Source organism: Taeniopygia guttata, chromosome 11, assembly GCF_048771995.1.
Source record: "Taeniopygia guttata chromosome 11, bTaeGut7.mat, whole genome shotgun sequence".
Taxonomy (NCBI): domain Eukaryota; kingdom Metazoa; phylum Chordata; class Aves; order Passeriformes; family Estrildidae; genus Taeniopygia; species Taeniopygia guttata.
In genome coordinates this window covers 17,520,533-17,543,323 of record NC_133036.1, presented here as the reverse complement: position 1 = coordinate 17,543,323, position 22,791 = coordinate 17,520,533, and the positions used below count along the sequence as shown (strand labels likewise).

General features: G+C 40.0%; 1 long non-coding RNA gene across 2 annotated transcripts in view; it reads left to right on the top strand.

Moving 5' to 3' along the window:
* The window catches only part of LOC121470584 (uncharacterized), a 55,957-nt gene that overhangs the window by 6,420 nt on the left and 26,746 nt on the right, over positions 1-22,791 (top strand). For both annotated transcript variants that reach the window (XR_012057729.1, XR_005981651.2), the window contains exon 3: positions 6,731-6,852. This is a non-coding gene — a long non-coding RNA (uncharacterized lncRNA). The remainder of the gene's footprint in view (positions 1-6,730; positions 6,853-22,791) is intronic.

Genomic DNA, 22,791 nt, shown 5'->3' with positions numbered 1-22,791 from the left:
AGCCAGGAGCCCCAGATCAAAACCTCTCCAGTGAAGTCTCTGAAGAGAGATTAAAAAAAGCTGTACAAAGCAGAACCCATGTCCATCACCAGCAGTAACATTCTATTGGTGTGGTACTCCTAACCTAACCCCTGACCCTCAATGCAAAATACAGCTGTACCTTCCTATATTCTTCTTGTGCTTATTTGTTTGTATTGCTTTGTATCTGCATTTTGATCAAAACAGATACATCCACACAGGATTACAGGCAGCAGTTTTGCACATCTTATTACCTGTTTTATTACACAGAGATGTGGACATTTTTTTTGGTGTAAGATGATGCATTTTTGTGAGGAAGTGTGTTGGCTGTAGTGCTCTGTGTCCAAGCTTTTACACACAAGTTTTACTGCTTTCCACTAATAAACAGAAAATTCTTGACTTAAGTCAGGCTGTGTGTAGAAGGCTAATGAGTTTGGGGAGCTGGGAAAAATTGGAACTGAATGACTACAGTGCTGTCTGCCTGCGAAACTGGAGCTGCAGGAGGAAAACAAGAGCTGGGACATGTGGTTAGAAAAGAGAAAACTCAAAGCACAGTCTTTGCTTGCAGTTTGCCAAGGACCTTGTCTGGAATGTGTTTTAAATGCTAACCATTCATCCAAACAAAGCTGTGCTGTGCCAGTTTGCACAGTGCCACTTGACACACTGGGCAGCTGAGCTGATGGGAAATCTCTGTGAAGTTTGCAGCATTCCCAGGGCCAGGGGAGAGCCAAATGCAGGCACAGCTGCCTCTCTGCAGCTCCGTGCATCCCAGCTGATGGATCTCTTCAGCTGGGCACTGCTGAGCCCCCCAAGACTGAAGGAGATATTTCTGTTGTGCATTTGGAGAGCTCACAGAGATGCCCCAAACAGGGACGAGTTAATGCAACTTTATAGGTTAAACCATTCTCAGAGCAAATCCCATCATGCCTGCGCAGCATTGCTGCAAGAGTGGCACCTTCCCATTGAGTGGAATGCTGATAACTGTGGAAATAATAGATGTGCACCTCTGAAAGAGCACAAATTCAGTTTGTTTTATGCCCCTCAAGGGATTATGTGGTGAATGAATAAATAAGAAGTGCCAGCTTTAAAAGATTTCTCAAATGATGTAGAAGCAGAGAGGAAGGAAGTGAGAGCAGAGAAGATGGGTGTGCAGGCAGGCATTATTGCTTTATCAGCTGTGCCAGTGCCTGAGGTGGTTGCTTGGCTGGTTGGTTTTTGGCAGGTGAGTTGTTTGGTATTTTTCCATGCGTTGATTGGTACCTGCTGGTCATTGTCATGGTGCTGTGAGGAACCCACAGAGGTGCTGAGGGCACTGCACTCCCCTGTGCAGCCAGCCTGGGAGAGCTGGGGCTGCTCAGCCTGGACAGAAGTTGTGTGGGGACCCCACAGCTCCTTCCAGGGTCTGAGGGGCTGCAGGGAAACCAGAGAGGGACAATTCCTCAGGAACTGCAGTGCCAGGACACAGGGAATGGCTCCCAGTGGCAGAGGGCAGGGCTGGATGGGATGTTGGGAATGAGGAATTGTTCCCTGGCAGGGTGGGCAGGCCCTGGCACAGGTGCCCAGAGCAGCTGTGGCTGCCCCTGGATCCCTGGCAGTGCCCAAGGCCAGGCTGGACACTGGGGCTGGAGCAGCCTGGGACAGTGGAAGGTGTCCCTGCCATGGCAGGGGCGGCACTGGATGGGATTTAAGGTCCCTCCCAGCCCATCCCCATTCCATGAGCATGTGCAGAAGAAAAGTGCTCAGCCACTCTTCAGTACAGGAGGTGGTTACTGCAGGTTTGTGCCAAGGTGTGTGCAGAGTTAAGTTATATAACTGGTTATATAACACAGTTCATCTGTAGCAGTAGAAAATTATTAGTTCCCTCCTTTTCAACCTATTTTATCTGTCAAGTCAGGAGCTCTCAGAGAACTCTACAGAATCATGTTCTGTGGATGATTTCAACATAATTTTTGTGACAGCAATTAAAGCTTGACACTAAAACATATTTTGAATGCTTATAGCATGAACTTGTGCAACTGAGCTAATGAAAAATGATGTTATTCTTTGAATTGTATGAAATTTATTAAAAATCAAAATTTCACCTGAAGCCTCTCTTAAGCATGTCACAGTGTGGGTAGTGGAGTAATGACTATTTCTCATCCAGTTCAAGAATCTAATGCTGAATTTTCCTTGCTATTAAGCTGAAAACACTTTCAAAATGTTGCTGTCACTGAATTGAATACTCATATTAATTTATGGCAGTTGCTATCACTTGTAATGTTCTTAGAGAATATTGTTCTATCACTTGAAAAAACACGATTGCAAGTCTCACAAATAGCTGGTGGCACTATTTATCATTCTTTTCCATATGCACCACTGAAGAGGTTTCTCTAAAAGAGTTAGTTCCTTTCCCAAACTGGGATTAAGACTTCAGGAAGCCTCTTGGCAAACCCACAATTTCTAAGGATATATTTAATATGACTCAAGATAAGAGCATGTGATATCTCTAAGAGCAGGTATCATGCAAAATACTTTAATGACAGCTGTAGAGTACAGAGATCCCACACAAATAATGCTGAGAGTCCAGGTGGGCACACACAGCTGAGGGATGATCTGTGCTAAACACCCAAACACAGCCTGCCTGCAAATAATAGAGAATTTCTGGGCAGAACACGGAGGAGAGGGAAGGTCCTCCCTCAGTTCTTCCCCCAGAGTAAATAAGAATGGGAAATTATTGAGAAATAAGGCTGTTTCATCAGGAAAGCTGACTTTCCAATGAGAGCTGCTAGTGCACACCCTTTGTAGAATCCATGGAGTTTTCTTGCTGATCTGTTTGGCTGTTTCTATCACTGATTACTCAACCACAATAAAAGCACCAGCTCCATAGTCAGCTTATGTAGACCCAAACAGCAAAGCTGACTGAAGGATGTGAAACATCAAGGAGGTTGGAGTTTAGCATTTTGTGCATTTGGAACCCCTCATGAGCACCTTGCAGGCAACTCGAGAATCTCATAGTTCGTCCAAACCCAGCAGTAACTGTAGGTCCTGGCTTTTGGCTCTGGCTTTTACTTCAGTTAGTAATTTTTTAGAATGAAATTCACAGGTTTTCATCCATCTGAAAAAGAATCAGCCTCCTCAATTCTGTTTCCTGTGCTAGTTATCTGAAATTTAGCAGATAGAAATATATTAACTGAACACAGAAAAATTGTTTTGCAGTATAAAGGACACAGAATGCTTTCCAGTTTATGTACATAGTAGGAAATAATATGTTATTCATGGCAATTGCCTTCCCTTTGTTTCAAAAACCCAGAAATGAGGCTGATGTAAACAATATGTAAAGACAACTGAATTTTAAACAGAGGCAGGTTTTCTGGAACACCTATTTAAGGCAGTGTGCATAGCAATTGCTCATCATCTCTCAGGATCTGACCCTTTATGTGAACTGTAAAACTTAAAAATGCACAATAGGCACAGAAAAATAAAAAACAAACAGGAGGTCTGGTACAGTGTGGAAAAAGAACAGCACTCTGCTAATAGGGCTGAGCAGAAGAATGTGCTTTCACTCCAGCTGATCTGTCAGAAATCACAGTACACCCAATGTTTCCCCTGATTCATCTGAACAATGTGAGATTCTGAACTCCAGCGAGTGCTCATTGCTCATTGTTCTCCCAAACAGCCACATACAGTTCTGTTTCATCCAGCCCAGATGATCACAGGTGGGTTTGAGTGGAGATTTTCAAAACTGTTTATGCAGCTGATAACTGAATAAAATGTGTTCAAATTGCTTTCAGGACCAACCACTTCACTCCAACACAAAGGCAAACATTTGAGTTTATTTGCAGCTTGAAAACTCCCCCTGGAACACAGCTGCCTCAAGTGCAATTGTTCCCAGGCAGATTTAGTGGCACTGAGGAGTACCCCTCTTTCTTTACCCCCAAAAGGCTTGAAAGCTGATGACCTGATTTTCTAATCTTTACTCAGGTATTTTATGTGCATCTGACCAACATTTGGCCCATTAAAGTAAACAAGGCATTGTCATTTAATAGAATCAAGATTACTTGAAAATCCTCTTGACAACCATTGAGAGCAGCAATTCCCAAACATCCCTCAGCCTTTGATTGAATCAGAATTGGAAGAATATCAAATGGGTCTATTTAGAGATTGAGTAGAGACTAAAGCCACACTTAGATGCTATTCTCTAGTCCTGGATACATAAATAGGACTTGTGTTCCTTTAATTTAGAATTCCTGCTTCAAGGCACCTTTTGAAGTCAGGTTCCTGCTGCCTTGGAAGGCAGAGAAGTCCTGGGAGATTAAATTGGGAATGGAGCTAAGAAGGAAATTTTTCTTTATGTAAGGTCAAGAGTGTGGATAGACATTTTACTTCATCCTCCTGACATACATGGCTCAGCTCCAAAGGCTTGGGGATGTTTAGGGCCAGGCAGATGTGGCAGATTTTGGCTTGGGGATTTTTTATTTGGTTTTCATATTATTAGAGGAACATTAATGAAAGCCAGGGGGTTTCTTTTCTCTTCTTTTTTTTTTTTAAATAAACTTTTCACAAGCTTTGTCTCAATACAGTATTAAAGCCTCATTTTTTCCTTAGAAAACTGTAAAGAACATACTTTTTTGGATCATTTGAACTCAGATGGTTGTGATCTACTGTTTCTGAGTGTCAGCCTAAACAGCAGGAGCAGCAGGTCAGGAGGCAATGGGTGTGTGTGCAATAATTGTTGCTTATATTCAGGGATGGAATATATAATATACTCTGGAGCTGCATGGGACAAACACTGAATATGACTGGTGAAATCTGAATAATCCTCCTCTTCAGCACAGCCAGTACAAAGCAAACAAACACTTCAAAGAGCAGCTTTGGATCATGCAATTAGCATAAAATAATATTTCAGAGGTGTCATGTGTGCTGCTATAGATGAGGTTAAAAAGGATTTCACAGTAGAAACTCCATTTTCTGTGGGATTTGTGAGTGAGACAACCTGAGTGAGTCGTTCTGGGTAGGAAAGAAGTGTCAGATCCTAGTCCAGAGTGGGGGGTATATTTCCCACTTTAAACCCAGGAAGAATTAGGGTCATACATGTACAATTGTGTAAATATGAGGGACCAGACCCTCCCACTGCTTGCTAAAAGCACAGGTAATCGTGGGAGGGCCACTTTCCCCTCGTGTTTTTTTGTGTGTCACAGCAAAGTGAACTGGAAATGGGCATTAGGTGAATTCTGAGGGGCTGTGTGTATTTAACAGCTCCCAATCTCCCCTTTTAATACTGTCAAACCCCCCATTTCCCTGGGTTTTTATCTGCAAATAGAGCTGTGCAGATGTTCAGGCTCCTGTCCTTAAATAAAGGTATTTTAAACAACCTCTCTATTGGACTCCTTAAAGTCTTTTTGTATCCTGTGGATCTGATGGGTTCTGAGTATTTCCTGCAAGATGTGGAGTGCTTTCAAATCAAAGTGGAAGGAAAGTAATAATTTTAGGCAAAGACTCTGATGCATTTCAGACAGGGCATGTTTCTTTTCTTTCCCAAAGTCAGGTTTTATTTGTGTGCCTGCCTGTTTAATCTGAGTAGTATACAGCTTACACACCTTAAATATGTGTGTGCACAAGAGCTGGAGCCGCTCCAAGAAGCACCACTACACTTTGGTCATTGACTGTATGGATTTTAAAGCATTTATAAATAGGTTTTTAGCTAGAAAGTGTTCCCTCAAAGGCAGTCTACACCAAATACACATTTATAGGATTCCTCTTTAAATACATCGTCTACCAGGGGGAGACAGGAAATAATTTCATAATGCTATGTACACACATATCATTTACCTGGAAAGGACCATGAAAATATTACTTATTTCTGCCTGAGCCATTTCAGTCCTACAGTTGTAGGACTGAACCTCAGTCAAGTTCTCATGTGTTGGACAGGGTAGGACATCAACATTATTAGTGGGTTTTCTTTGAAGAGAAATGAGTATATATGAAAGACACAAGAAAGAAAATCAACAGCATGCTTACCCAGTTATGTTGCCCATGATACGGTTTTTCTTCACTTTAAATTACTAAACAAATATGAAAGCAGTTCTTCCAAAATATTTATATGCTCAATATTTTACAAGCAATGTTTAAAATGTTTTGCACATGTTGATGTGACTGCTGGTACACCCACGCTGTCAGTCTATGAATTGCTGAACCCAGCCCTTCCCAAACAGGAAATTTTATAATCTTTTTCATACAGTTAAGATCCTCACTTTTTAAATCATTAAATACTACTTTTTAGGAGGTAGGGAGTGGCAAACATTTACTTCTGTACATTTTCTATGAGTGACCATTTTTTTTATTATTATATTCTATATGCAGAGATATTCAATATCAGAAATCTTAAGCCTTTTTTTTTTTTTTTTTTTTTCTTTTAAACAGGAATATTGCCGTCTCAAAAGCAAAGCTTTGAAAGAAATTGTTCTAGATTGGAAAAGCATTTTACAGATTTGAATTGCTGTGAGAAAATAAGAGCAGCTCTTTCACATTCCAGACCAACACTTGATAAGCAGACTACAAGTGGACACTTTTCAGTTTTCACTTTTCAAGAGCTTTCCCCCCTTTTTTTTTTGCCTTCCATTTTTAGTAATTTCCTGATCTTTGTTCCCTAAAATTGCTGTTTCAGGGGAGGATTTTGAAATCTCAGTTCTCTGTGGGACACTAAAATATATTTTCCTTTCAAATTTCTTTCTAGTAATATTTCCTGAATTGAATCACCCTCTGAGATGTCTCAGATGTGAAACAGCTCAGTTGAACTGAGGATGTGGCTCTCATCTTCTCTGGGATTTTTTAAATGCCCACCATGGCTGGTGAGAGGTAAGTGCCTTGGGATGTGGATAAAAAAACCCAGGAATGCTTTTTGACTCATGGATTTATCCCTATTACAGCCTACCAAATTTCTTTCAGGCAATTTGTACTGATTAGCTCTGAATTACCTTTCTGTGTACAGCATCTCTTACCTGAGTTTGCAGCCATGGAGTTTTTATTTCCCTGCAGTTCTGCACTCTCAGTGCAGCCTAGAAGTGTTCTATCTGAGCATTACAGTATCTTGGGAACTCCTGAATTTTCCTTCTCCTCTACCTGGTGGTACCACTGCACCCCAGTTGCTGATTTGCTGAACTGGACAATCTCACTAGAAAAAAGCTTTTTAGCTATTGCAGGAGGTGCCCAAGATGGTTTTTTCTACCATTTTTTTTTTTTTTGTTTTTAAATGAACTACACTCCACTGTACTCTTAATATGTCTCTTAACCTATTTCCAGTTTTCTCTAACCTTCACCCTCATCCTCCTCTGCCAGGTCTTTGTTCCTCTCCCACCTGCTCCATCTGTCTTTCCCATCCACAGCTCTGTTTCTTTTTCCCATTTCAGCTGTTGCTGTCTGTCTGTCTGTCCTGGAACCCACTCTCCTACTGCCCAACCAATTCCTAGAAAGAGAACTCTCTCATTCTAGTTGCCACCTAGGGAAAGAAATGCATCTAATTTGAAAATCTGGTGGATAGTTTGTTTAGACAGCAGCAATTATGTTTAGTATTAATGTATAATAATTATTTGGTATTACTAAAACTGGGAATAAAAGGAGTGCACTGTAATTCAGATGTTGTCATGAGAGAGTACTGCTATTCTAGGAAACAGGGGGAATCTTGGGATTTTATTTTATGGCAACAATGATTGATAGATTATCTGTAGATTCTAGTTTATTCCTGGATTAGTTGGGATTAAAAATATTGAGAAGAAAGTGTTTATTCTCCCACATGTCTGAGCTGAGGATGTTTCAGCAGAGGGTTGTAGTGTGTGGACAGTGATTGTCTAGAAGCCTCTTGCTGCTAAAGAAAATAATCCTTCCAGAGATAAAAGTATCAGCAGCACACTTTTCTTATGTTTGAAAGCATATGAAGAGATATTATCTTAAGATGAAATCCATCTATCTGAGACAGGTTTCAGTATATTCATTATCTTTAACCTTTGCCCAAATCTCCTTCCTTTGCAATTTAGACTTGGGATCTTAAGCTCAGAAAATTCGCATTTTGTGGGTACCAGAAGTAGCACTGCCAGTATGAAAGGGTGTTTTGTACTTTAATAAAGAATTGTTTTACAGTAGAAATATTTCATGCAATGTGAGAGCACCATCCAGAAACTTTTGAATGTATTCCTATTAATATGGCTTTTTTCACCTAACAATCTATCCAAAAGAGAAAATCCTATCAGCATCAGTAAATCCTTCTTTAAGGCTTCATTGATCTTAGCCTTAGAACAAGATTAGAGAAACAGTCCTACACAGAGATAATGTCTGGAGAATTTTGGCTAATCTCAGCACTCATTTCAGATTAGATCTAGTCATATTCTGACACACATCTCTCCTTGTAGATAACAGATGCCTACCAGTGTTTACCCTCAATTAAGATGCAATAACTGCTTTTGTTTCTTTTTGTCCTAAAAAGAATAAGGCCAAATATCTTGAGAGACCTTTGATGATAATTGCCTCATACTCAAGGTACAGCATTCCAGGCTCAGGGTCGATTTCTCCTGATGAGGATTCCTTTGTAACAGTGGAAACCTGTGCAGGGAATCACATCATCTCCCTGCATCCTAATGCCTCACACTGCACTTGGGTATTCAGCTCCCTCCTTTATTCTTTAGCTTCCATTCTGCAGAAACTTGTATATTGAAAGATTATTCAAATAGCCTTTTGTCAGAGAGTGAGTTATTTTAGGGGAAGGACAGCACATAAGAAAAATGTTGAAATTACCATAAAAGTTGAAGAAAGGATTTCATTTTCACTGTATCAGTTTTCAGATGTCAGGTTGTAAATAGAGTCTTACAAAGACTTAAGTTAGCAATGCAAAGAAACCAGAATTTAGACTCCACTCTTAAAATAATACTGTGGGTAATATTCTATACCTCAAATCTGTCATTTGGTAGCATAATTCTTCACGGATTTTTAGGTTCAGCAAATCATCAGTTTTCAGGGTGCCTTTTTAAAACCACATGCACATTTTTCAGAATGTTTGAGTCTTTTCTTTCTAAATAAACTCATAGGCAGCACTATTATGGGGGATCTTTTATTATAGCTACATCACATTATCCAGTGCATTCCTTTCCATAGGGGAAACCAGAAGCCTCCAGGGGTATAACATTTGTTTGCAGCTGGATCTTTTTCTCTGTGAGAACATTTTGCTATTATTAGTTAATAGCAAGGAAACATAGAGAGCAAAATTACTGCTGCATAAACAAACCTGTTATACAAATGCCTTCAATATTCCAAATAATGATGCTAGAGATTTTATGATCTATTTATTTTTTTCTTTGGCAGGGTCAGTTTTGAATAACACATCGGTTGAGCTTACACAGTTTATCAGCTGTAAAATGGCAGAATTATTTAGGACTCCGTTCTTAAACACATTAAAGTTCACGATTAAAACCCTCTTGTCTGAAGCTTTTGCAAAATAAGTGCCAGACTGTCAGAGATTTGTGTTGTGTAGCTAAAAAGCTACATTTTTTCAGCATCAAAAGAAATGGTGTCCTCCAGTAACAATTTCTGTTAGGAGACTGACAAAATATCTTCCTGAAAATGGTCTCAAGTGTGTGTTCTAGTACGTCCTAACCTCCAGCAGGGCTGGAGAGCATTATACTCATCCTTCTTACATGGATAACCTGATATAAATAACGTGGTGGAACTGAAAGCTGAAGCAGCAAGTGAAGAAGTTGCTCTCTTTCCACAAGTGTTACAATTAAGTATTGCTCTGATGAACAGCTAAAGTCATGTCCTTACATATTTCTGCTTAAGTTACACAAACTTCAGGCTAGTGATGGTTGTTATTGTTGTTATTATTATGTATAATTAGAGAGTGTCTCTAACGTCATTAATGCCCTATTTTAAAGCACCTGTTCTGACTAATGGTGTGTGACATTGGAAGACAAAGGATGGGTTTACTCTGCTCCTGTTAAACAATTCATACATGAAAATAGCACAGAGTCCAATAAACATTCATATTGTGCTATACTTAAAGCTGAAACCACTGAGGGTTTCTCACTTTGGCTTGGTACCTCAGCTACTCTCTTCCCTTTTATTCCTACTTAGTGAAGCACATCCATGTGTTCAATTTTTTGCATCTGCTTCAAACTCAGTGCCCAAGGATATCGTTATAATTAAGCCTGTGCTCTATTCCTGCTTTGCATAAACATGACTGTGCATCAGTGGCTTTTCTTTTTCTTTAATTTGATATTGAGTTTGATATTGTCTTCAGGAAAGTAATCTGTTAATTTATCACAAAAGATTGCTCATCTTCAGACCTAAGCTGAGATAGTGGGCCTTATTCCATTCCTGTGATAATTAGCAATAATCTTCCCAGTGATTTCACTCAGGATCCTAACTCCATGTCCTTTTTTTTCCACAGCACATCACTATCCATTTATTTGAGATATTTAAGTAAGTTAATCACATTATCCTTTGGTAGGAATGGCTAAACTCCATTCATTTTAACATGGTTCATATGAGAAATATAAAGATATTAATAAGAAATAATCTGCTGTGTTTAACAGATCATAAATTTTATAGTCAAGGTATTGCTTACTTGGCCATGAAGTATCCGGTGTGTATTCTCCTAGGTAGGTTTGTTCTCCTCACTGAATTGTGAGGGAAGTTTGCCATGTTAGGCCAACGGAGTTTTTGGTTTACGAGGTCTGAACTGAGGGACCTGTGTGGCTCCACGCTGGCTCTGCCCTCCTGGGCTGTAGCAGCTTGCACAAGCCATGGAACCAGCACTGAGCTGCAAGGCTGCAGTCAGAACCTGAGGAAATCTGCTGTGGAACACCCATGCACCCAGAAGCCAGAGCTAGCCCAGCTCCCATGCTTTTGTCCCTGTCCCAGAGCCAATTAATTCCATTTAGCAGCCAATGCTTAACCCTGACTGTGTTGGCACAAACATCAGTTTCTCCATCTCTGGGGTGGGGACAAGGTCTGCACCAAAGAGTTGGCTGTAAAATGAAAAAAAGCAAAGTTGTCAAGTGATTAGGCTTTTGGTTTGTGCTGGAGATTTCTAAAAAAGATCCTTGTAAACATGCTTCTCCAAACTGCAACATATCTCTAAGCACTGATTATGTTTTCCTGCCCTGAAAGACATGTTGTGTATTATCAAAGCCTTTGACAAAGATGTGCCTCTGTGTTTGCATTGTAAAGCTGCTTTCACCTGCACTGGCTGCTGCTTTTGGGGCCCAGTGGGTTGGATGTACACTGCAGAACCTGCAGCTCCTAGGGCTGGCTCTGCTTCCTGCACTGCTGGCAGAAGTGCTCCTAGAAAAGGCAGCCAAAGCGCTGGACTTGCTTCACAGGCATCCATCAGGTTTGTAAAATATTCACCATTCCTTTCTGAAACTGAAGGGAATTAGGGACTGAAATAGTTTCTATTTAGAATTCACTTATTTTCACTTTGTGTCTGGCATCTCTGGACAAAGAGATAATCTTTAGGGCCACAATCAATTCAGAAAAAGTATTTAAGTTTTCAAAATGTTACCGGTCTATATTTCCAAGCAAATATCTGAATACACAGGTACCCTGTGCAGAGTGCAGATATAGCATGGGCCTTGTAATTTCTCTAGTAGCATGTAAAATATATTAAAAAAAAAAACTGGACACAGGACTGGTTAGAAAATAATGTTGCAGCGGTGAAGGAAGTTAAAAGTCTTGGCCTTTCTGCATTACCAAATGGAAAAGACAAGCTTAGATGCATAAACCTTTGAAATAAATAATTAAGAAGTATCAAATGCTGGGCTGTTGAGATGTTTTAATTTTTTCATGCTGCTATTTCTATGCAGGCCCACTCATGCATGCATTTGGCTTGACAAACACCAAATCACTCAGGCTACCCAGGGCTGGCACACAGCTCCTCCTCCCCAGTGGCTTTCTGTCTGACACTCTGCTCTCCATCCACTTTTGAGCTGGTGTATTCCTGCCAGGCACCACACAAAGGGGAGGAAAATCAGGACACCATGTCAGCCTTGTTATTTCCAGCACTGCAGCCCAGATCCTGAAATAACCATCTGGAGTGGCTCTTCAGGAAAGGTAACCAGGGCCCATCAGTGCTCATTGTGTGTGGAAAAGTTCAGAGGCTCGAGTAGTATAACGCTGAGTGATGTCTGCTCCACTCTAAACATTTTATGTTTTTAGCTCCAACTTAATTTATTGTTGACAGTGACAGTGTCTCTGTTTATTTCCCTGTGTAATCTTTGTCTGATTTCAAGTGTGTCAGTAAATACTCCTGCCGTTTCAGCAAACAAGTTATTAGCTCTTTCAAAGGAAATAGCATGAGAGCTCTTTGAAAGGTTAAGTCTTCTGAAAGTGCCTCTTGAAGGCAGAGGCCACTTTTCCTTCCCTTTGAAGACAATCAAAGTATGGAGAGTAGCTGGTCGTGAACAAAATGATCAGGGTGGCATAACTAAAGCTTATTGAATTTGTGCTGAGGATCCCAAAAATGGCAGTTTCATTTGTTCCACACAGTTTTATCCTCTAATTCCTAATAACAAAGCTGTCTTATTGTGCACAATGAAAAGACTAATTTGACTAAATCCATTCGTAAATGACAAAATCAATAGTTCTCCTTTTGAAAGTCACTCAGCATATAGAATATGAAAATTTATGGTTAGTTTACTGCTGTCATGGATGGGTCTCTCTCTCTGGTAGGAACTGATAAAGCAGCTTTTGAAGTCAGACTGTCTCAATAAAGTACTTAAATCCATCTTAATGTACCCCGGGGAAGTGAGTCTGAATTAACCTCGTACCTTACTTTTGTGACAATAATAAGGTGAAAGGGAGTACACAGCAGAAACTGATTATAATAGGTGATACAAAAGGAGACAGCAACAATGAGGCAGAAGTAGAATAGGAACTGGGATTAAGGGATCTCTCACGCAGCCATGTGCAAAAATGTTGAAAATTAATGTTGTATTGTTTAGCTAACAGCTGTCAAGTCGTTCAAGTCATTGTAATGTGCTGTGTGCTTGCTTTCCTCCCCAGCTCAGCAAGAGCATGTTAGAAATCACATTCCCTTTCTTCTGCAGAATGACAAAGTTAATCCTGCCTCACATTGCTTTTAAGACAAACTCATAGCAAAGGCTGTCTCTTACATTTGTCAGTTAGGATATTAACAGAGCGTGAAACTTTGATGTTAAACTGGCATTTGATGAACAGGGTTAAAAATCACTTAGAGCCATGTTCTCTGTAGTTGTTGTGTTTGTGTGGAGATGCAAAGGATGCAAATGAGCCCTCCAACATTTGTGGGGCTGCTGTAACCAGAGAGAACAACGTATTCCTGACATTGGCTAAGTGGGAGATGCATTCCCTGGAGAGCACCCAAAGGAGACTAAGGAGGAATCTGAGGTTCTTTCTGTTTCATTGAAATCATGTTTGCCTTATAATAATAATGCAATAACACTAGGGAAAATAAAAAGTCTTTATCAAACCAACTTGAAAACCAGTACTATGAGATATTCTTAAAATCTACAACCCAGGCAATGCCTATATCACTCTATTCTGACATCTGTTATTATTTCTCCAGTTTCAGTTATCCTTGCTCATTGCCAAAATTTTATACACAAGACATTGCATGAATAAATTATATTTGGAATTCTAAAAGATTTAGCAAATGTATTTGCTAAATCATTATTTTAAAAACTAATATTAAAAATTAAAATTAATGTGGCTTGTGATATTTCTACAATTTTTTATGTGGTTGAAATCAGAAATCAAAATAAGTTGGTTGGAACATTTTTGTCTCATAGATTCACATTTTGTCCTTGATAAGCAGGAGTTGCTCATGTTGTGGATGAGGACAGATCTCTTCTTACACGTTCCTTTTGCTCTGATCCTCCTGTTTGTGAGACAGGGAAGCTGATTCAGTATCAGGTGAACAATAGGCACCTTTTAAAGACATAGAATAAAGCTTTGTGTACGCTTCTTTGATGTTCATGGTCTCTTAGATATTGTTAAGGCCTTTTTACCTTTTCAGATGTCAGTACATTCTTATGAAAAAGCAAATTGAAAATAGTCTTTCAACTGTTCTGTTGGTCTGGTGCTGATTAGCAGGAAAAGACTTGTGTTGGAACCACTCTGAGGAAGGGGTTTCATCCTTTTCCAACAACATCCTTGCAGAAAAAATCAAAATACTGTTAGCTTGTGGTACCTTTAATGTAGATGCAAAAAGAATAACTTCATTCATATAAAAGTAATCTTAATTTTTGACATGTAAGTGATTTATGTCTGAAGTAAGAAGCACACAAATCTTGCAACATGAAGATGCTCTCACCCACAGTAGTCTTGACTACTGTTGGCAAATTTACTCCTGAATCCCTGCAAACAACTGCTCTGTTGTTCCAGAGAAACTGGCATTCTGTGCAGCAAGAGATGCAGGGTGAAAGAGTACCCTGCACTGGAACTTCAGAACCTGCTTCCCCCACTTTGGGCGCCTCTGCTGAAGAAATGCTGTGAATACATTACCTGTTTGAAGTCCTCCTGATTCCCATCTTCCAGAAATTAGGAGAAACTCAAAACTGTGTAGTGATCAAGTTTTTAAATAATCATCAAAATCTTCAGAAATAATTTTCTTGGTAATTTGACATTAGTCTGCACAAAAATATAATATGAGATGGTGCCTTCTTAGTAAAGCAAAATGAATATTTTGTTCCTGAAGCAAAGCAAATAGCACCCCTTGGAACCTTGAGCAGCCTTTGAATCACAGAACACCCTGAGTTGGATGGGATGAGCAAGGATTGAGTCCGTATCTGTCCCTACCCAGACCCCCCAGCATCCCCCCTGTCCATCCCTGGTGTCCAAAGGCTCCTGGAGCTGTGGCAGCCTCAGGGCTGTGCCCATTCCCTGGGCAGCCTGGGCAGTGCCAGCACCTCTGGGGACACAGAACCTTCCCTGATCTCCAGCCTGGCCCAGCTGAGTGCTGGCATCACACACAGCTCACGCTGCATCAGGTGGGAGCCCAGCCCCAGCATTTGCTCCAGGGTGACCTGAAGATGTTTCCATGGTGATTTGCATTTGCTGTTTACCCCAATGCTCAGCTTGAGTAGGACTGGCAATACTTGAGTGTTCTGAAATTAATCTCTTCTAAATCGAGATCTTTGCACTTTGTAATTTCTTAATATTCTAACCATTACCACTCAGCTCTGCATTGCTATTTCCAATTGTCTCTGCTCAGTGCAATATTCCTCCAAAAATTTCTTTTTATGATTCAACCTACAAATGAGCACTACTTTGTTACACATCACTTAGTTACATTCTCCCTGTACTCATTATATCACCCCTTGTGGGTAGCGTTGCAAAATACCCAAGATATTTGAAACAAGACACTTGGGAACATAAAAATTCAGTGGGAAAAAAAGAAAGCAAAATGAAGTGAAATAAAATGTTTTTATATCCAAGTATGATTAGCTTTTTATTGGAGTTTTCCATTAAGGAAAATTATCTCTAAAGCCTCCTGTTATCATAATTTATCAGTTTGGTGAGAAAACTCCCAACAGGAAGGGTTGGTGCTGCGGGAATATTGCCTCTGAGCAGGAGCATGAACATTCCATCAGTTCGTGCTGGGAGCTGTGTGTGCTGAGGCTGTCTGGAGCAGGAGCCTGGCTTTCCTTGGAGCTGTGTTACTGCTCAGGGCACTGACAGCAGCCGCTCCTCAATCTGTGCGCAGAGCACGGCTCTCCTCACTGAGTGCTGTGCTCTCCTTCTTTCCTAAATTAGGAAAGTTCCTACTCCTACTCCTCAAAACAGCACATCTGGGAAAGCATCTGGCTCTGGACAGGCTGGTCCATGGGCTGAGGGACAACGGGGCCAAGTGCCAGGTCCTGCCCTGGGGTCCCCCCAGCCCCATGGAGCTGGGCTGGGCAGAGGGGCTGGAAAGCTGCTGCTGGGAAAGGCCCTGGGGGTGCTGGTGACAGGGGCTGACACAAACCCAGCTGTGCCTGAGGCCAGTGGCACCTGGGCCGTGCCAGCCCGGGGTGGCAGCAGGCCCAGGGCAGGGCTGTCCCCTGGGCTGGCCCTGCTCAGGGACCTCCAGGGCTGGGGCAGCTCTGGGCCCGTCATGGCCACCAGAGCCTGGAGGGGCTGGAGCGTGTCCAGGGAAGGGAACGGGGCTGGGGAAGGGGCTGAGGGAGCTGGGAAGGGGCTCAGCCTGGAGCAAAGGAGGCTCAGGGGGCCCTTCTGGCTCTGCACAGCTCCTGCCAGGAGGGGACAGCCGGGGGGTCGGGCTGTGCTCCAGGGAACAGGGACAGGAGGAGAGGGAACGGCCTCAGGCTGGGCCAGGGCAGGCTCAGGTGGGCACCAGCAGGAATTTCTGCATGGAAAGGGTGCTCAGGCCTTGGCAGGGGCTGCCCAGGGAGCTCTGGAGTGCCCATCCCTGGAGGTGTTCAAAAAACGAGCGGATGTGGCACTTTGTGCTGTTGTGAAAAACGCCAATCACTTGGTTTTTAAAATTTTAAATGTTTAATAACAATAAAATGGTTATAAAAATAGTAATATAATTACAGTAATAAAATTTAGAGTTAGGACAATTACAAGACAATAAAAAGCAATGAAAACATCCCGGATGCTCTCGGACACTAAGTCATGAAAAGCATCCCTTGTGAACAAAGGAATAACCTTAAAATCAATAGCCTGTTGTACATTCATATATCTCATACATGATGCATAAATTCCTTGCAAATTAAGAACTTTTCTGGTTTTTGTCAACTTCTTCCCCTTAATTCTGGTGGTTCCATAAAGACAGAGAGAAGGTGGAAGAATATTTGTATTTTCTGATAAGGAGGCAATAACTCTTTATGGGGCCCAAGTCACTGTCATCTCTGTGTGAAGAATTTCTTGATTATCTCATCTCTTGCTTGAACTAGTAAAAAAATTCTACATTGCAGAGTTTCTACTTATGTTGTAACCTAAAACTATATTTAACACACTGCTTAAGAGAATTAATACAGCATAACTTTCTAACATTACACATATAACATTCATTGTAACATTTGCAAAAAGCCAATCATAAAATATGAATTTTTCATAGATATGGTTTAGTGGAAGTAGAAGTAGTAGGATCCAGCCAAAGGGTGTAGTGGATGACCTTGGGTGTCTTTTCCAGCTTTAATGATTCTGGGATGAGGTTGAACAAGCAGCCATTGCTGATCCATAAATACTCACCTTCACCCATCCTGGCCAGACTCTTTGTATCAGCTGCCAGCCACTCAGAACTTGATCCACTGTAGTTCAGCTCTGCTCCACTAAAAATATTCTTTCTTCAGCCAAATTGTCTTTAATCTTAAATCTAGAACAGCTAACACTAGGCTGTTTTCTATTAGTTTATAAACCAAAATTAACCTTGGCCCATGTTTTCCCACTCCTTCAACAGACCTTTTTTCCAAAATTCTGGCCTGTTAAAATGGTATTTTACTAATGGTTACAAGGGAAAGAGCCACTGTAAGGAAATTGATATAGTACATAAGATACAGATTCTGCAAGCAAATACTATTTTTCTCTAACAAGAGATTTTCTCATCAATCTGTATTTTGGTTATTTCTTGCCTGAACAGGGATCACTCACTTCAGTTGTATTGCTGGCTGTGATTTTTTGAGATTGCCATCATTACATAGCAATAATCTGTGCAACATGATTTTCTATGGGGAATTTTCCCCTTTATCAGACACAGTCCTCTTTCCTTGATAGTTTCTCCCAAATAATATGTTCACAGCTGTATTTTGGTGTATAGATGTTTGATGTGAAGTCAATAGATGAAGTGCCAAATGCTGAAACCTGCACACTGTTCCTTTTTACAGGAGCAAAAGCATAAGTCTTCATTTTGTGGATATAATTTTTCCCTCTTTTTCTTTTTTCTTTTTTTTTTTTTTTTTTTTCTCTTTTTTTTTTTTGTGGTCAAGATTTGTGACCTTTTGTTTTTTGAATTCTGGATTTTTTTTTTCCTCCTAAATGCTTTGGTGGAACTCTTCAGCTGGCAGTTTCTATGCATAAATTTCTCAGCAGACCAGGAGAAATCCAGGCTAATGAAAGGCCTGGAAGGTGAGCACACATAAACTCTAAAAAGCTGGTCCAGCCAATGCCTTGAAAATTAATATCAGTGATAATAACATAGATATAGTTGAAAAAAAAGGCCTTTTTTTAACAACTGCTCATTTGAAAGACTTTAAATGACCAGTATCAGCTACTGGAGACATTTGAAAGGAAACACCCTGAACTGAGAGTCCACATCGATTGTTTTAGCATTCAAGACGAAGGTGCAGAAAGGAGACACCCAGACAATGACATGGATCCAGCCAGAAAATCTGAGAGGGAAGGTAAATAGCACAGAGGCTGCAAAAACAAGCACTGAAGATATACAGGATTTTCCAGTGATGATAAAAGGGAGAAAGTTTTAAGAGTGTAGCTTCAACAGCTCAGTTTTTATTACCTAAGATTAAAAAAAAAAAAAATTAATAAAATTTCCTCATGCCTCAGGTTTAAAATCCACAGGATGCAAGGTGGGTAGATGCTGGAGGGTGGATGTACATTGATTTCTCAACTAGCTTTTTTCTTTGAAAGCCTGTTAAATAAATGCATTTCAAAATGTGAATGCTCTTTCTAAAACTTTCAGCAAATGCTGGTTTCATGCCACCATCTCTGTGAGATGTAAATTATTACAGTGGTGCACACTGGCTGCTCAGATTTGAGACCAGGATTGTTTACAAATGCACAAACAACAGAAGCACTGGCTCTTTATGAGCATGGAATCACTAGGATTCCATATGAATATGCAGGCTACCTGAGCCAGCTTAGATAAGGCAACTGAGAGGAGGTTTATGTTCTCAGAATAGAAAATAATATGCATTTGTATCAAATCTATGGGGTTTTGTGGTACGAAATAGAGGCATGTGCCAAGTCTGATCTCCTCCAGCTCCAGCTAACAGGGACCACCCTCCACCCGCAGCATGAGACAGAACTGTTCTGTTTTTAAGGCCAAATTCATTCAACTTACAGTTTTCCACTTGTTTTTAAAATTGAATTTTAACTACAAATTGGGTTTTTTTTTTTGTTTGTTTTTTTTTTTAATAGCATCATTATAAAAGCTAAATCAACTAAAAGTAAATAGTATCTATTTTCCTTACTGTTTCATGGTTTAAATTTTGGAGAAAATAATTTTAAAACTTCCTGGGGATAATTTTTTGAAAGGCGCACTCTTTTAATTTATTATTTTAAATGTGCTGACAACAAGCACATTTTAAAACCTCACGACATAGTGCATCAGGTTACCTAATATTAATTTAGTTTTTATAATTTCTTTAATATAGTATTGATTGCATTAGCATTTGGATTAATGACCTTTTAAATGCTCAAAGACTAAAGGAGTTGTCTTGTAAGATGAGGGGACAGTCATGAGGCTGAAATAGTGGGCCAATCGGCTTTTTTAAAATAAATTAAAGACTGTGTAAACCAAAGCAATGTTGAGAATTAGGGCTTTCTAATGAGATCATCAGTTCTAAATCAATACCAACAGGGCACACACTTTGTTTGATGTTCACTGTGTACTGGAGAGAGTTTCAATAATCAATCACTGACTTTCTGACTTGCAGATGCAGAGTCCACCTCAGTGAAAGGTTTGAGACTCTGCAAGTCTGGGGAATGTAAATTGCACTGTTTCCAAACAGGATAGCTGAACTTTCCTAATCATATGTTGAACTCTGAGAATCATACAGTGGGTTGAATTGAAGCTGATCCCTTGTGAAAATAAGGGGCTGCATAATTTGCCTAATCCAAACCTACCCATGAAAAGAGTCTCAGGTGCCAATTCCATTGCTAATATCAATATGATTAAAGGGCATGAAAACCACAGGCATGTTGGTGGCAGGGAATGCAGGAGAACAAAACTTTCCTACTCTAAACTCTGAACCTGTCAGCTTTGGTTGCTTTTGCCATATTTGTATACCCATTTCTTCTCATGGTTATTTGTCCTTGTTTTTTTTTTTTTTTTTTTCCTCTCCCTTCCTTTCTCTGTCCCTATGTGCTGACTTACAAATACCTGTGAGCAATTAAGAATGCAAAATGAGCAATGGGATTATCACTGCCCTTTATTATTTCACTCTTTATTTTCCAGTGTGTTGAATAACTGTTGGCACCCTTAGAAGTACATGATGGTTTTGCTTTTTTCCCCTCACATACTCCAGTTAAAGCACACAGTGAATCCCCTGGATAAGTTGCATAAGTGAGGAATGGATTCCACACTGGGCTCTCTGATTGTAGGAGACTGATGGACTTGCAGCCCATCCACAAAGGAGAAGCAGTGAGGAATTCCATGGCTCTGTGCCTCATGTGAATCCAGTTTGTGCAATCTGTGGGGTTTTTCTTTAGCTCTCTTGAAACAAGAGTCATTATTCTTCTGTTGGATACCCCAAATATCTTTTTTTGTGGAGTATCTGTTATCCACAGACAAACCAAAACTGTAATTTGTCCAAAGCACAGGAATTTCTATTCTCCTGAGTGTTGTGAGTGGAAGGGAAGGACAGGCTGGGCCTCCAGCTGGCAGCACTCAGCAGAGGACAGGGGAGTTTTAAGCCACTTTTGCACTGTCTGGGCTCTCTATAGCTTAAACTATAGGGATTGTTACCAAATGTAGGAAGGGCACAGATAAATGTCATTTTCAGGTGATTAACCATTCTCTGATGAAGTTTTTGCTGTGTTTGTGAAATTGTGGGAAACAGTCTTTTGCTAATACCCCATTAATTTTTAAGTATGGTTTCCAATATGAAATATTTTTATTTTGGCTATTCATTTTTAATGACTCCACAATGCAATTCAGCAAAACTATACAAAGCAAACCAATAAAAATATGATGCTATTAACATCAAATATTTGCATAAAAGCCATGAAATACTGAAGCAAAGAGTCTGTAGGTAACTGGCAGTTCATGCAATGAAGACAAAATGTACAAAAGCTGCCATTAAAATATCGATTTATCAGAACAAGCTTAGAGTGCTACATTTACTGCATATTCCCTTCTGGCAAACTTTTGCTTTGGTGGTGTAATAATGGAGGTTATTACTAATTTATTGTGTCTTGGAGCCATGTTCATCAGCATCCCTGTTATGAATTCAGTGGATGGTCAAACTCGTTACCTTTTGCCAGTAGCAGTGCATTACCTTAGCCAGGAAATTGCCTTCAAAACGTAGATTTGTGCTTTTTGTCTACCTGTGAAACACAAAAATGACCAATTCCACTTTATAACTTCTAGGTATACATCATGAGAAATTAAAATAAGGTGTTTTACTAGTACTGTATGCACAGCAAGGCAAATGCATCATTTTATAGAATATCTTATTAGATCCTCAAAATATGTGGACAAGAATAACTCAATCTTGTATCTGGTGGAGCTGCATTATTTGAAGAGTAAAAGGGTTACATGGTTCAAATATTAGGAAAAGAGCAGAACTGCTCTGTAGCCAAAGTATTAAAAGAAGTTAATCAATATTAATCAATATTGATTACTGCTTCACTGTCTGATTTTAGAAAAGAGTTTTTTGTCAGTTTTGGGTTTTTTTGTTGTTTTTTTTTTTTTTTTTAGGGAAGAGAGGGGATTAACTATTTTAAATTCAAAATATTTAAAATCATTTTTTAAAGATCTCTAAGGGTTTGACAATTTCCTTTCACCTTCAGCAAGGCCAACAGGGGCCAGTAATTAGAAGAAAACAGAACTAACCAAACTAGTCAGGGAAGCCAGGAAACTTATTTATATTTACACATTAAATATATATAGCCATATTAGTGTAGTGTATGAAGATGTATTCATGGAAAAACACATTCAACCATATAAATGTGTGAATATGCAAATTGTTATTTTATTTTACTAAAGTATTCTAACTGGCAGCACTTCTGGGTGCCTTGAAGACCTTAAAAACTAAATTAAGGCAAAGGTACAATGTAAACCCAACTCCTAAGTTGCAAAATGAGGAATATATTCATAACTGAGTTTTGTGTATCTCAGACCTCTGAGTGAATTCTGCAAACATTGTATTATTTACTTATTCTCCTATAAATCAGCTTGATACTTCCCATGGATGGTACCATAGGAAAAGATTAATTCCAAGATCACAGTTTAAGTTCATATTCCTTTGATCTTTGCACTTAACTAATACAGAAAGTTTAATATATGAATTCTGTTTTCCAGGTGTTTCATAAAAAAGGAAGGGTTTGGAAGCAGGAGGTGTTTGTACACTGACAGACACAATAATGAGCAGGTGTATCTGTGTCTGTGTGTGTGAAGGTGTGAGAATAAATTTGTCTGGACAAGGATAGTGGATGTTTGTTGCCATCAGCTGTTTCAGGATCCAGAGATATCAGTCAGACTTAGGTGCTAATCTCTAATGTGTTTTTTCCCTCATTAGCACCAAGTGCACACCTTCATCCTCTTCATCAGAGGGACCTGTGATAGGCTGATCCTTGTGAAACACAGACTTGCTGAAGGCTCAAATGGGACCCTGTGCACTAATTAACATTTCATTTTATGGCAGCCCTTTCTTCTGTCCTACGCCTGCACGCTGCCTTAGTGGGGTGAACAGCTGCAGTCACATCTCACGCCTGGCAGAAGAGGGATGTCACTCTTTAGAACAAATGTAGTCAGTCACCATCAACACCTGTCTGCGTGGCTGCTGTCCATGGGCAGAGTATGGGAACGGCACTGCAGGACTTGGCTTGCTCCTTTGCTGTCCAGGGAACAGCTTTTCCTGTCCTTTG